Source organism: Triticum dicoccoides, chromosome 3B (genome assembly GCF_002162155.2).
Source record: "Triticum dicoccoides isolate Atlit2015 ecotype Zavitan chromosome 3B, WEW_v2.0, whole genome shotgun sequence".
Classification (NCBI taxonomy): domain Eukaryota; kingdom Viridiplantae; phylum Streptophyta; class Magnoliopsida; order Poales; family Poaceae; genus Triticum; species Triticum dicoccoides.
In genome coordinates, this window is record NC_041385.1 from 121776702 (window position 1) to 121793900 (window position 17199).

Sequence of the window (17199 nt, forward strand, 5' to 3'; positions counted from 1 at the left end):
TTAGGCTCAACCGATACTAACCGATAGTTGTTGAAGAAGAAAGGCGGGATGCCTACCGGGGCATCCCCAAGCTTAGATGCTTGAGACTTCTTGAAATATTATCTTGGGGTGCCTTGGGAATCCCCAAGCTTGAGTTTTTATGTCTCCTTAATTCCTCTCATATCATGGTTTCTCTTCTTTTTATCAAAAGCTTCATCCACAACAAACTCAACAAGAACTCGTGAGATAGGTTAGTATAAACCAATGCAAAACCTTATCATTTTCTACTATAAAAAATCACTAAAATTATTATTCAACATTGCATACTAAATTCCTCTGCATATTTAATACTCCTATTCTCAAATAGAATCATTAAACAAGCAAACATATGCAAACAATGCAAACATAACAGCAATCTGCCGAAACAGTACAGTCTGTAAATAATGCAAGATTCATCATATTTCCCTAACTTAAAAAATTATGAGAAAAGTCCTACGTTGTAGAAGATTTATCAGATCTCAATATGCAAAAATATTCAACCTTATATCCTTCTCTGACTTTTGTAGGGAATTTTTGCAACAGCGGTAAACTTTCTGTTTTCAAACAGCAACATGTATACTAGCAAAATAAGCATGGTAAAGGCTATCCTTGACATTTTTATTGAAAATAAAGATGCAAAACATTATTCTAAATAAAAGCAGGCAAATACTAACAAAAGAAAATGACACTCCAAGCAAAACACATATCATGTGGCGAATAAAAATATAGCTCCAAGTAAAGTTACCGATGAACGAAGACGAAAGAGGGGATGCCTTCCGGGGCATCCCCAAGCTTAGGCTCTTGGTTGTCCTTTAATATTACCTTGGGGTGCCTTGGGAATCCCCAAGCTTAGGCTCTTTCCACTCCTTATTCCATAGTCCATCGAATCCTTACCCAAAACTTGAAAACTTCAACCACACAAAACTCAACACAAAACTCGTAAGCTCCGTTAGTATAAGGAAATAAATCCACCACTTAGGTACTGTTATGAACTCATTCTAAATTCATATTGTTGTAATATCTACTGTATTCTAACTTCTCTATGGTTCATACCCTCCGATACTACTCATAGATTCATCAAAATAAGCAAACAACACAATGAAAACAGAATCTGTCAAAAACAGAACAGTCTGTAGTAATCTGTATCAAACGTATACTTGTGGAACTCAAAAAATTCTGAAATACATTTATGGACCTGAGGAATTTTTCCATTAATCATCTGCAAAAAGAATCAACCTAAAATCACTCTCCAGTAAAAAATGGTAGCTAATCTCGTGAGCACAAAAGTTTCTGTTTTTTACAGCAAGATCACATAAACTTCACCCAAGTCTTCTCAAAGGTTCTACTTGGCACAAACACTAATTAAAACATAAAACCACATCTAACCAGAGGCTATATGAATTATTTATTACTAAACAGGAACAAAAAGCAAGAAACAAAAATAAACTTGGGTTGCCTCCCAACAAGCGCTATCGTTTAACGCCCCTAGCTAGGCATGATGATGACAATGATGCTCACATAAAAGATAAGGATTGAAACATAATGGGAGCATCATGAAGAATATGACTAGCACATTTAAGTCTAACCCACTTCCTATGCATAGGGATTTTCTGAGCAAACAACTTGTGGGAACAATAATCAACTAGCATAGGAAGGCAAAACAAGCATAACTTCAAGATTTTAAGCACATAGAGAGGAAACTTGATATTATTGCCATTCCTACAAGCATATGTTACTCCCTCATAATGATTTTCAGTAGCATAATGAATGAATTCAACAATATAACCAGCACCTAAAGCATTATTTTCATGATCTACAAGCATAGAAAATTTACTACTCTCCACATAAGCAAATTTCTTCTCATGAATAGTAGTGGGAGCAAACTCAACAAAATAATTATCATGTGAGGCATAATCCAATTGAAAACTAAAATCGTGGTGACAAGTTTTATGGTTATCATTATTCTTAATAGCATACAAGTCATCACGATAATCATCATAGATAGCAACTTTGTTCTCATAATCAATTGGAACCTCTTCCGAAATAGTGGATTCATCACTAAATAAAGTCATGACCTCTCCAAATCCACTTTCATCAATATAATCATCATAAATAGGAGGCATGCTTTCAACATAATAAATTTTATCATCAAAACTTGGGGGACAAAAAATATCATCTTCATCAAACATAGCTTCCCCAAGCTTGTGGCTATGCATATCATTAGCATCATGGATATTCAAGGAATTCATACTAACAACATCGCAATCATGCTCATCATTCAAAGATTTAGTATCAAACATTCTATAGATTTCTTCTTCTAGCACTTGAGCACAATTTTCCTTTTCATCATACTCACGAAAGATATTAAAAAGGTGAAGCGTATGAGACAAACTCAAATCCATTTTTTTGTAGTTTTCTTTTATAGACTAAACTAGTGATAAAACAAGAAACAAAAAGATTAGATTGCAAGATCTAAAGATATACCTTCAAGCACTCACCTCCCCGGCAATGGCGCCAGAAAGGAGCTTGATGTCTACTATAGAACCTTCTTCTTGTAGAAGTTGTTGGGCCTACAAGCGCACAGGTTTGTAGGACAGTAGCAAATTTCCCTCAAGTGGATTACCTAAGGTTTATCAATCTGTAGGAGGCGTAGGATGAAGATGGTCTCTCTCAAACAACCCTGCAACCAAATAACAAAGAGTCTCTTGTGTCCCCAACACACCCAATACAATAGTAAATTGTATAGGTGCACTAGTTCGGCGAAGAGATGGTGATACAAGTGCAATATAGATAGTAGATAAAGGTATTTGTAATCTGAAATTATAAAAACAGCAAGGTAACAAGTGGTAAAAGTGAACGTAAACGGTATTGCAGTGGTAGGAAACAAGGCCTAAGGTTCATACTTTCACTAGTGCAAGTTCTCTCAACAACAATAACATAATTGGATCATATAACAATCCCTCAACATGCAACAAAGAGTCACTCCAAAGCCACTAATAGCGGAGAACAAACGAAGAGATTATGGTAGGGTACGAAACCACCTCAAAGTTATTCTTTCGGATCAATCTATTCAAGAGTTCATACTAGAATAACACCTTAAGACACAAATCAACCAAAACCCTAATGTCACCTAGATACTCCATTATCACCTCAAGTATCCGTGGGCATGATTATACGATATGCATCACACAATCTCAGATTCATCTATTCAACCAACACGAAGTACTTCAAAGAGTGCCCCAAAGTTTCTACCGGAGAGTCAAGACGAAAACGTGTGCCAACCCCTACGCATAGATTCCCAAGGTCACGGAACCCGCAAGTTGATCACCAAAACATACATCAAGTGGATCACGTGAATATGCCATTGTCACCATAGATAAGCATGGAAGACATACATCAAGTGTTCTCAAATCCTTAAAGACTCAATCCGACAAGATAACTTCAAAGGGAAAACTCAATTCATCACAAGAGAGTAGAGGGGTAGAAACATCATAAGATCCAACTATAATAGGAAAGCTCGCGATACATCAAGATCGTGCCATAGAGAGAACACAAGAGAGAGAACAGGAGAGAGAGAGAGAGATCAAACACATAGCTACTGGTACATACCCTCAGCCTCGAGGTGAACTACTCCCTCCTTGTCATGGAGAGCATCGGGATGATGAAGATGGCCACCGGTGAGGGATCCCCCCTCTGGCAGGGTGCCGGAACGGGCTCCCGAGAGGTTTTTGGTGGCTACAGAGACTTGCGGCGGCGGAACTCCCAATCTATCTTCTCCTTCGATGTTTTTAGGGTACGTGGACTTATATAGGTGAAAGAACTCGATCGGGGAGCCTCGAGGGGTCCAGGAGACAGGGGCGCGCCCAGGGGGGTGGGCGCGCCCTCCTATCTCCTTGCTTCCTCGAACCTTCCCTGGCTTGAACTCCAAGTCTCCCGGATCATATACTTTCCAAAAATCACGCTCCCGAAGGTTTCATTCCATTTGGACTCCGTTTAATATTCCTTTTCTTCGAAATACTGAAACAGGCAATAAAACAGCAATATGGGTTGGGCCTCCGGTTAGTAGGTTAGTCCCAAAAGTAATATAAAAGTGTATAATAAAGCATGTAATCATTCAAAATAGATAATAAAATAGCATGAATGCTTCATAAATTATAGATACGTTGGAGACGTATCAATAGTAAAGCCCATTAAACATCCAAAACAGATAATATAATAGCATGGAATAATCAAAAAGTATAGATACGTTGGAGACATATCAAGCATCCCCAAGCTTAATTCATGCTCGTCCTCGAGTAGGTAAATGATAAAAATAGAATTTTTGATGTGGAATGCTACCTAACATAATTTCCAATGTAATTCTCTTTATTGTGGCATGAATGTTCAGATCCAAAATATTCAAGATAAAAGTTTAATATTGACATAAAAATAGTAATACTTCAAGCATGCTAACCAAGCAGTTTATGTCTTATCAAAATAACATAGCCAAAGAAAGCTTATCCCTACAAAATCATATAGTTTGGCCATGCTTCATTTTCGTCACACAAAATGCTCCCATCATGCACAACCCTGGTTTCAGCCAAGCAATTGGTTCATACTTTTTGATGTGCTTCAGCCTTTTCAACCCTCATGCAATACATGAGCGTAAGCCATGGACATAGCACTATGGGTGGAGTAGAGTATGATGATAGGGATTATGTGAGAAAACAAAAAAGGAGAAAGTCTCATATTGGCGCGGCTAATCAATGGGTATGGAGATGCCCATCAATTGATGTCAATATGAGGAGTAGGCATTGCCATGCAACGGATGCACTAGAGCTATAAATGTATGAAAGCTCATCAAAAAGAAACTAAGTGGGTGTGCATCCAACTTGCCTGCTCACGAAGACCTAGGGCATTTTGAGGAAGCCCATCATTGGAATATACAAGCCAAGTTTTATAATGAAAAATTCCCACTAGTATATGAAAGTGACAACATAGGAGACTCTCTATCATGAAGATCGTGGTGCTACTTTGAAGCACAAGTGTGGTAAAAGGATAGTAGCATTGCCCCTTCTCTCTTTTTCTCTCTTTTTTTGTTTTTTTATTTGGGCCTTTCTCATTTTATTTTATTTTCGCCTCTTTTTTTCTTTTCTTTTTTTTCGTCCGGAGTCTCATCCCGACTTGTGGGGGAATCATAGTCTCCATCATCCTTTCCTCACTGGGACAATGCTCTAGTAATGAAGATCATCACACTTTTATTTACTTACAACTCAAGAATTACAACTCGATACTTAGAATAAAATATGACTCTGTATGAATGCCTCTGGCGGTGTACCGGGATGTGCAATGATACATGAGTGACATGTATGAAAGAATTATAAACGGTGGCTTTGCCAAAAATACAATGTCAACTACATGATCATGCAAAGCAATGTGACAATGATGGAGCGTGTCATAATAAACAGAACGGTGGAAAGTTTCATGGCAATATATCTCGGAATGGCTATGGAAATGCCATAATAGGTAGGTATGGTGGCTGTTTTGAGGAAGGTGTATGGTGGGTGTATGGTACCGGCGAAAGTTGTGCGGTACTAGAGAGGCTAGCAATGGTGGAAGGGTGCGAGTGCATATAATCCATGGACTCAACATTAGTCATAAAGAACTCGCATACTTATTGCAAAAATCTACAAGTCATCAAAACCAAGCACTACGCGCATGCTCCTAGGGGAAGGGTTGATAGGAGTTAACCATCGTGCGATCCCGACCTCCACACATAAGGAAGACAATCAAAAAATAAATCATGCTCCGACTTCATCACATGACCGTTCACCATACGTGCATGCTATGGGAATCACAAACTTTAACACAAGTATCTCTTAAATTCACAACTACTCCACTAGCACGACTCTAATATCACCATCTTCATATCTCAAAACAATCGTCAAGTATCAAACTTCTCATAGTATTTAATGCACTCTATATGAACGTTTTTATTATACCCATCTTGGATGCCCATCATATTAGGACTAATTTTATAACCAAAGAAAATTAGCATGCTGTTCTAAAAGACTCTCAAAATAATATAAGTGAAGCATGAGTGATAAACAATTTCTATAAAATATAACCACCACCGTGCTCTTAAAAAGATATAAGTGAAGCACTAGAGCAACTTGCAAACTACTCCAAAAGATATAAGTGAAGATCAATAAGTACTCCAATAATAATGTAACTATGTGAAGACTCTCTAACATTTAAGAATTTCAGATCTTGGGATATCATTCAAACATCAAGCAAAACAAAAGAAAATAAAATGACGGTCCAAGCAAAACACATATCATGTGGTGAATAAAAATATAGCTCCAAGTAACGTTACCGATGAATGAAGACGAAAGAGGGGATGCCTCCGGGGGCATCCCCAAGCTTAGGCTCTTGGTTGTCCTTGAATATTACCTTGGGGTGCCTTGGGCATCCCCAAGCTTAGGCACTTTCCACTCCTTATTCCATAGTTCATCGAATCTTTACCCAAAACTTGAAAACTTCACAACACAAAACTCGTAAGCTCCGTTAGTATAAGAAAATAAATCACCACTTAGGTACTGTTGTGAACTCATTCTAAATTCATACTAGTGTAATATCTACTGTATTCCAACTTCTCTATGGTTCATATCCTTCGATACTACTCATAGATTCATCAAGATAAGCAAACAACACATAGAAAACAGAATCTGTCAAAAACAGAACAGTCTGTAGTAATCTGTATCATTCGAATATTTCTGTAACTCCAAAAATTATGAAATAAATTGGTGTACTTGAGGAATTTTCCTATTAATAATATTAAAAAAGAATCAACCTAAAATCACTCTCCAGTAAAAAAATGGCAGCTAATCTCGTGAGCACAAAAGTTTCTGTTTTTTACAGCAAGATCGCATAGACTTCACCCAAGTCTTCCCAAAGGTTCTATTTGGCACAAACACTAATTAAAACATAAAAACACATATAAACATAGGCTATATGAATTATTTATTACTAAACAGGAGCAAAAAGCAAAGAATAAAAATAAAATTGGGTTGCCTCCCAACAAGCGCTAACGTTTAATGCCCCTAGCTAGGCATGATGATTTCAATGCTGCTCACATAAAAGATAAGAATTAAAACATAAAGAGAGCATCATGAAGAATATGACTAGCACATTTAAGTCTAACCCACTTCCTATGCATAGGGATTTTGTGAGCAAACCATTTATGGGAACAAGAATCAATTAGCATAGGAAAGCAAAACAAGCATAACTTCAAGATTTTCAACACATAGAGAGGAAACTTAATATTATTGCAATTCCTACAAACATATATTCCTCCCTCATAAACAAATTCAGTAGCATTATGAATGAATTCAACAATATAACCATCACATAAAGCATTATTTTCATGATCTACAAGCATAGAAAATTTACTACTGTCCACATATGCAAAATTCTTCATTCGGAATAGTGGGAGTATCATAAGAAACTCGAATACTATAAATTGTTTCCACATTAAAAGAGTAATGTTCAGAAAAAGGGTAATCATAATCATGACAAGTTTTATAAATATAATCATCACTACTTTTTATAGCATAAGTGTCATCACAATAATCATCATAAGTAGCAACTTTGTTCTCATCATAATCAATTGAAACCTCTTCCAAGATAGTGGAATCATCACTAAATAAAGTCATGACCTCTCCAAATACACTTTCATAATTGTCACAATAAGATTAAACACCCTCCAAAATAGTGGGATCATTACTTCCTAAAGTTGACACTCTTCCAAACCCACTTTCATCAATATAATCATCATAGGTAGGAGGCATGCTATCATCATAATAAATTTGCTCATCCAAACTTGGGGGACTAAAAATATCATCTTCATCAAACATAGCATACCCAAGCTTGTGGCTTTGCATAACATTAGCATCATGGATATTCAAGGAATTCATACTGACAACACTGCAATCATGCTCATCATTCAAAGATTTAGTGCCAAACATTTTAATGCATTCTTCTTCTAGCACTTGAGCACAATTATCGGAATCCTTACTTTCGCGAAAGACATTAAAGAGATGAATCATATGAGGCACCCTCAATTCCCTTTTTTGTAGTTTTTTTATATAAACTAAACTAGTGATAAAACAAGAAACAAAAAGATTCGATTGCAAGATCTAAAGATATACCTTCAAGCACTCACCTCCTCGGCAACGGCACCAGAAAAGAGCTTGATGTCTATTACACAACCTTCTTCTTGTAGACGTTGTTGGGCCTCCAAGTGCAGAGGTTTGTAGGACAGTAGCAAATTTCCCTCAAGTGGATGACATAAGGTTTATCAATCCGTGGGAGGCGTAGGATGAAGATGGTCTCTCTCAAACAACCCTGCAACCAAATAATAAAGAGTCTCTTGTGTCCCCAACACACCCAATACAATGGTGAATTATATAGGTGCACTAGTTCGGCGAAGAGATGGTGATACAAGTGCAATATGGATGCTACATATAGGTTTTTGTAATCTGAAATTATAAAAACAGCAAGGTAATTAATGATAAAAGTGAGCGAAAACGGTATTGCAATTCTTCAAAACAAGGCCTAGGGTTCATACTTTCACTAGTGCAAGTTCTCTCGACAATAATAACATAATTGGATCATATAACTATCCCTCAACATGCAACAAAGAGTCACTCTAAAGTCACTAATAGCAGAGAACAAACGAAGAGATTATTGTAGGGTATGAAACCACCTCAAAGTTATCCTTTCTGATCAATCTATTCAAGAGTCTGTAGTAAAATAACATGAAGCTATACTTTCTGTTCAATCTATCCTAGAGTTCGTACTAGAATAACACCTTAAGATACAAATCAACCAAAACCCTAATGTCACCTAGATACTCCAATGTCACCTCAAGTATCCGCGGGTATGATTATACGATATGCATCACACAATCTCAGATTCATCTATTCAACCAACACAAAGAACTTCAAAGAGTGCCCCAAAGATTCTACTGGAGAGTTAAGACGAAAATGTGTGCCAACCCCTATGCATAAGTTCACAAGGTCACTGAACCCGCAAGTTGATCACCAAAACATACATCAAGTAGATCATTAGAATACCCCATTATCACCATGGGTATCCCATGCAAGACATACATCAAGTGTTCTCTAATCCTTAAAGACTCAATCCGATAAGATAACTTCGAAGGAAAAACTCAATCCATTACAAGAGAGTAGAGGGGAAGAAACATCATAAGATCCAACTATAATAGCAAAGCTCGCGATACATCAAGATCGTGCCGAATCAAGAACACGAGAGAGAGAGAGAGAGATCAAACAGATAGCTACTAGTACATACCCTCAGTCCCGTGGGTGAACTACTCCCTCCTTGTCATGGAGAGCGCCGGGATGATGAAGATGCCACCGGTGATGGATCCCCCCTCCGGCAGGGTGCCGGGACAGGGTCCCGATTTGTTTTTGGTGGCTACAGAGGCTTGCGGCGGCGGAACTCCAGATCTTTGGTGCTCCTGGATGTTTTCGGGGTATATGGGTATATATAGGAGGAAGAAGTAGGTCGGTGGAGCTGCGAGGGGCCCACGAGGGTGGCGGCGCGCCCAGGGGGTCAAGCGCGCCTCCCTACCTCGTGGCCTCCTCGCTTCTTTCTTGACGTCCACTCCAAGTCCTATGGATCACGTTTGTTCCAAAAATCACTCTCCCGACGGTTTCATTCCGTTTGGATTCCGTTTGATATTCCTTTTCTGCGAAACACTGAAATAGGCAAAAAAACAGCAATTTGCACTGGGCCTCCGGTTAATAGGTTAGTCCCAAAAATAATATGAAAGTGCATAGTAAAGCCCATTAAACATCCAAAACAGATAATATAATAGCATGGAAAAATCAAAAATTATAGATTCGTTGGAGACGTATCAGTATGGCCAGGGCTCGTGTACATGGTTGGGTCGGAATGGAGAAATTGTGTCGTCGTCGTGTTCATAGGGAGCCAACCGGCTGGGTCAGAATGGAATGCATCGTCATGTTCATTGGGAGGGCTTGCACGGAATAGCCAATGGAAACGAGGCCTGGCATACCGCAGAACGGAGGAAACGGCCTTGTGTTCGGCCGGCCAAGGTCGAAATGGGATCCTGTTCATCAGGAGGGGTCTAACATATCGCAAAACGGAGGAAACGTACTTCTGTTGGACCTCCTATGGTCGAAACGGGGTACTATTGATCGGGAGGGGTGTGGTGTACCGCAAAACGGAGGAAACGGACTTGTGTTGGAGCGCTACGATCGAAACGGGGGTCATGTTCATCGGGAGGGGTGTGGCGTCCGCAAAACGGGACTCCACGAGATATTGTTCATCTCCACCGTCGACCTCCTTCAGCCTCCACGGGCTACTGTTCATCCACCGTCGACCTCCTCCAGCCTCCACCTGCGACTGTTCATCCACGGGGTCATGTTCATCCAGCCTCCACCGCGCGCTCCTCCACCGGCTACTGTTCAACCAGCCCTCTCCACAGGGTCCAGTTCAACCACCCCTCCACGGGCTACTGTTCATCCAGTCCTCCACCAGCTACTGTTAAACCAACCCTCCACCGGCTACTGTTCAACCTTCCCACCACAGGGTCCTGTTCATCCAGCCGTCCACGGGGTCCTGTTCATCCACGCCCAACCGGCTCGATCGATCGGGGTCCTGTTCATCCAGCGGCAACACCACAAGGTCCTGTTCATTCAACCTCCACCAGGAACTATTCATCCAACCCCCCCCCCCAACAACGCTCACTGTTCATCCAGAGGCAGCATCGATCGGCTTCAGTTAGCAGCAGTAGCGAAGGAATCGCTCGATCGCTCAGGCTCAGTAACGCGTAGCCTGCAGTGCAATCACTTGGGTTCAGTAGGCGAACACCTCGCTCGGGTTCAGTTAGAGCCCAACGCCTCGCACCCACGTGCGTACGTGTACGAGAGAAACGCGCATCGCTCAGCCTCCGACCACCCACCATAACCGGGAACTCCCCGAAATTTTCCTCGCCCTCGCTTCTACCACGGTTTTTTCCGTCATGGACGACCCAAAGAATGTCATGCAGTTGCGTCTCCGGCCCGCCCAGGACGAAAAGCCCATTTTCTGTCATGATTTTTTGTCATAGAAGTAGGAGCCCACCACATCTATGATGATACCGGGTTTTTTCACAATTATCGTGATAGAAGTGTCATAAGTATGTCAGAAAAAAATTCGTTCGGCCCAAAATGTCACGTATGTGTCTTTTTTTGTAGTGAATTCATTCACATTAAAATGAAACTTGTCTTTAAAACATCATTCACCTCGGCATACCGAGGGGGTCTACTCTAAAATAGTGTCCTTGTGACACTTGGCCTCAGATATTCGGGCACCCAGCATCACATCTTCAAAGTACTGCTCGGGCACCAAATTCTTGCCTAATGGTCCGCTCTTCGCCATGTCCTCTGGTTTTATCCTAGGATAATGCGTCTTCACATACACATATGCTTGCCGAGCACCCTCCAAACAAGTCGAACGCTTCCATTCTTGGACATGGGGGCTCGCGCTTTGACGCCTCTAGACTAAACCAAAGTAGTTGCTGGGCAGTGGTTCGGTAGGCCACATGGCAATGCAGAGGTCCTGGCAAGCCTGGCGACGCAGTGTAGCTCCATCAACTATTTCATCTGGTTCCCGAGGAGTGGCGGATGTGACAGCACTTGAAACTATGCCCGGAACGCCTTCTGATCGGTCGCGTCCTCGCGCCCGTTGAAGTGTTGGCATGCATCTACTACACTCCTCGGCAGGTCCACGAATGTACTTGATGCATGCCAGATTTGCGTCGGCTCGGTGAAGCGGCCACCACCGAAGACACACTGCATTAAAATGGCTTACCAGTGGCTATCTCCGATACTTGTCGGAGTTCTTTCCAGTCCACCCTCACCTCGACCTGGGCCTCTTTTTGCGCCAGCTCGGGCCTTTAAGCTCAGCAGCGTTCTTCTCTTTGTTAGCCTTGTGGGTGTCGTGCTCAGCGTACATACCCTTTAGGTCCTGCTCCATGTCTAATATCCGAGGTTGATCCTTCCTCCTAGCATTTTGCTCTTTGGCAAGCTCGATGCGGAGGGCCTCCATCTCGGTCGCGGCAGCTAACACAGCAAATTCATGTTAGCACTAGAGTTGTTTTAACAATAAATGAAGCCATGGTGTTGAGTTTGTTCTTTACATTGCACTTGGTCCATCTGCTTCTTCGGCAGATTGATGTCCTCTTCCAACCGCGCAAGCTTGTGGTTCAGCTCTTCCAACTCTTTTGAGTTGAACACCAAAGATGAGGGGGAAGCCTGCAAAAACCTTTGTTAGAGTCCGAAAATCAAAATCGATCCTCTCATCAGACATACTTGTCCGGCGAGGATCTCGTGGGCTACTGCATATTCACTTTGGATATAGCTTTTAAAACCAAAAAATCAACCCCCGAGTTAGCTTATTAAACTAACTCAGGGCTCAGGGACTACTGTATATGCGCTCTTAAAAGCACAAGATGAATCTTGTTAAGTAAGTCTTCGGGCAAGTTTCTTTGCAGAACCTGTCCTTAAAGGGATATTTGGTGTATAAAACACTAAACTTAAGCACAACACTTATACAAACTAACATACCTCAAAACCTTTTGAGAGTCTTATGAAGGCCTCCGCAATTTTGGCCTCTACGGACTAGAACTGGTTGTAGGTCATGCCCAAAAGGGCATGGTGCTCGGGAAGAATTAAGGAGTGCTTTAAAGTGTTCCTTGTCTCCTTATGCCACCCCAAAATGGGCAGCCTGCTATCCTCGGCCCCATCCCTCGCTAGAGGTGACAGCCGCCTTTGTACGGCTCGACGGCGCTGGAGCCATCGAGGCCAAGGGACTCTGGGAGGTCAAGCTCCGGTTCTTCTAGAGCCAAGTGAGTCCCCTCTCCTTGTTCCCCAGCACCCGAGGTATGGACCTCGGCCATGGACGCATCGGTACCACTCTCTGTGTTTAACACGGGAGGGTCCGGATGCGATGAAACCTCCCCAAGCTCTGCACGAACAAGGGAGGGAGGCATGTGCACACCCGACAAACTCTCTGCTAGCTTGAGAAAAGGGATGGTGTTATATGACCCCTCTTTAGGAAGGTGGCATTGCGGGCTGTAAAAGCAAATAGTGTGTCACAATCAGGAGCACGCCCGTTGAAACATATTATGGGCAAATGTGTCCAACATGGTACCTTCTTGGCTGCAGCTTCTCCCTTCGTGGTGGGGGGAGCACGTTCTTGAAGGATCCGGAGTGTGCGGCCTCAGCAGGGGCCAAGGACTAGCTTGGTTGGGCGGCGGAGGATTTTCGAAGCCTTTTATGAAACCAACAAGGGTCGTCCTCCTCTGCGTCTTCGGACACCGCCCTCCTCCTCTTAGGGGACGATTCCTCGTCCTCCTACTCCTTCTACTCCTCGTGGATGGAGGAGCCCTGGGTGTTTTTGGACATGGCTTCTGAAGGAGCTCCACAGATGTGCAGGCCCTCCTTCTTCGTCCCCCCCCCCTTCTCCTTGGCCGCAACCACATATGGCTCCTCGGCTAGGAGCACTGTGAGCTGGGGGGTCCTAGCCCCTTCGGGCAGCGGCACCGGAGACTTTATCTTCCGGGCCTTGTTGCACCAGTAATAGTAGTAGATGTGTTGGATTAATGGTCTACTTGTCATGAACATAATTCCTATGTAATAATTATGTCATGAATGATCACAATTATAAGTATGCTCAATTCTATCAACTGCCAAACAATAATTTGTTTACCCACCATTGCTATGCTTTCGAGAGAGATACCACTAGGCACTAGTGTACCTATGGCCCCGGGTACATCTTCTATCAATACTTAAGTATCCACAATTGCTATCCTATTTGTTCTTTTATTTTGTTTTGCTTTGCATATCACTGTTTGCTTTTAACCTTGTGGCTAGCAAGAACAAGGGGAGTGACGAACCCCTTGCCTTTGTTGGGTGCGAGCAATTATTTTGTTTGTGTGCAGGTGCTGCTAAAGTTGTTCGTGTGTTGCCTCCTACTGGTTTGATGAACCTTGGTTCTTAAGTGAGGGAAGTACTATTTGCTACGTTACTGCTTCACCCTTCCTCTTCGAGGAAATCCAACAACTCCATCACGAGTAGCACGCACATGCCATCATCTAATATGTTAGCATATAATGCATCCTCTACGCAATCGCAGAATTTCAGGAACACTCCCAAATCATTGCCAAAAGAATCTAAAAATATTATAGAGCAATGCTTTCCAAAAGCGGTTGTAGCTGCGTTAAAAAAGAGGTTAGCACAAAATGAGAGGATTAGTGCTCTTTGCATTGAACAACATGAAAATGGGTTGTTTTCTAATTATGATGCAATAAAAGCTAGAGTTTTGCAAGAAGATGAATCTTTGCCAACTTATAGACTTGGTGAGAAAAAATATGGCTCTACAACAATGGATATGCCTTCACCAAATACACAACATACTATACACCCCCTACACACTTGCAAAGTTTCAGCAAAACTCATGCTTCATTGTGGAAAGAGTCTACAAGCATTGGGGGGCAATCGTATCTGGAGTGGGCTGAAATTGAAAAAAGCTTAAAACCCACTTTGATGGTCGCCGCGAGGAACAAAGAAAAAAAGAGTTGGCTCAAATAAAAGAAGCATTGTCAATTGGTAGAATCAATAAAAACAAGGTTGATTCGGAGAGTGAAAGTGCTTTCGTTGAAAAATCCGAATCAAACACTATACATTCTGAATCCGTCAAATCCAAAGAGGCAAGCTTCATTAAGAAAGGGCATGACAATCATAGTAAAACAGATATGCTTGATTTTTCTGAAGTTAATGGAACCTACTTCCTGCCCTATGAGTTGCATGATGTAGAAATTGATAATCCTCAAGGATAAGAACAAATAGTCGAACAAAGTTATGTTGACAAAGGTCTACAAAGCAATGATGCATGGAATCAAGAAAAGGATGAGGACAAGGCATTGAGGAGTCATCCAAAAGTGGACAAAGATATTATTCAGGTCATCCAACCGTCATGCTCTCCCAACGTATTTGAAGAGGTATGTTTAGCCAATAATTTATCGATATTTCGATTTGGTCATAAGTTTGTTGTTGATGCATCTATAGAAAATCCTTATAAGCAATCTTGAGAGACCAATGAAGAAGTAAGCAACAAAAAAATTACAAAGCATATCTGTCAACACATTGTATCATTCAAACAGGCCGATAGTGACAACTTTTTGTAGCCAAAGCTTTCCCCATTGTTTTCTTTAAATTTTATATCTAATTGGATAGCTTTGCTTGTTTCATACTTGGCTTACGTTTGGTCTCACATGAGACATATATATGTTCTAATATTTTCGTTTCAGAAACATAAAGCCAAGTTTGGATTCTTTGGAGAAAACCGATGATAGTATATTATCTTAACCAATGACATCGGAAAAAGAATGTAAAAGAAAATTCATGGCTAAATGAGGAGATGTCAAATCTGAACCATTCGTTTGCTTCATTCCAAAGCCGTTCTCACAACAAGATTAGCTAGAGAATGAAAAATATACATTCAATCCAAACATGTGTGATCAAATCTTTGATTTCTTGTTGAGGAATGATTATGTTAGAATTCTTGATCACCGTGATGAGCCATCAATTTGAGGACGAATGTATTGCAATTGCATGATTCGTTCGATCATAATTTTGAAGATTGCAACATGTTTCATCAAATAGTACAATCGTCCATTGATAAAGGATGATTAAAATTTGTTGAAACACCAATGAATGACCAATCTACTCTAATTCATCAAGATGGCAAAAAACTATTGCATCGGCTACCTCAAGCTGATTCATTTAAAGATGAGGAGGTAAAAAATGTAGGTGACTAGATCAAGCTTTCAAGTAAAGAATATGTTCAATAGCACAATGAAGATAATTTTGAGGGCGAGAATTCCATCAAAGCTACAACGAAGACTCTAAGCACTGGGCGCAGCAAGCAAATCCAATGATCAATGAAAGCAAACCAAAAGAAAAACAAAGGCCAAACTAACAACAAGGGTAAGAGATAAAAAAATCACCTTCACTGAGCTATTAGATAAATATCAAAACAAGAGTGCAGAGGAATGCTTATCGGCCAAATCATGCAAAGAAACCAAGATCACCCCCTAGGCGCAAATTTGAGGATCGATATTGGTAAAGTGAGGATTTTTAATGCAACATATTCATATTCTTATTTTGGGCCGCCAATGCCAATGTCGTGGCTACCTCCCTATGCTCATGTAAATCCATATCCATCATGGGATAGGTACAATACAAGGGCGCATCCTCCATCTTTTTTAGACCATCTCACTAACATTATGCACCTCCGAGAAGATCAACATTTGATGAACAATCACATATCAAAGACCATTTCGATCATGAGGAATCGGTACGAAGCTCAAGGAAAAAGAAAGAGGTGGCCATGCGAATTTACCACGGTAAAAGAGATGGTCCTAAGAGTGCTACTTCAAATTTGATCTGAAATGAAAAGGAGCCAATTGAAGTGTTGACATTTGCTACAAAAGGCAAAGAAACAATTCTATCAAGTGGCAAATCCAAAGAGAAGAAGTTGAGAGTGCACAGGTAAAACAAGAATTGTCAGTACTTCAAACAAAATCACAGCGGAGGTGCCCACTCGGCTTATCATATTGGAAAAAGAAGAAATTGCAAAAGCTTAGTGCACAAAAACTTGAAAAGAGGAACATGGCATGAGTTCCCAAAGTAAGCACTCAAAACAAGAATGATATGCATGTTGCCAATGCAAGAAGTGTGGCAAAGGTGAAGAAAGAGAAGAGTAAATGCTATGAATAACCAAGCCAAAGGTTTCAACATCTTCAGTCCACACATTATCAACATTCTCCAACTATGCCAATGAATCCGATGCCATGGAATTCATCCTCGGGTATGATTAGTTACCCTCCATGGGCTTATTTTGATCCGTGGATGCAATATAATTTCTTACTTCATGAAAGGATATTACCACATCATCATACATTTGATTAGTTGCATTTTGTTGCTAATCCAAATGGTCGATCTAGAATTATTGACCAAAGCATAAACATGGCCAATATATACTTGTCGCCCTTAGCACATAAGAAATGGCCGATGGAGTGTTGACATCGTCCTTAGATCAAGCTCT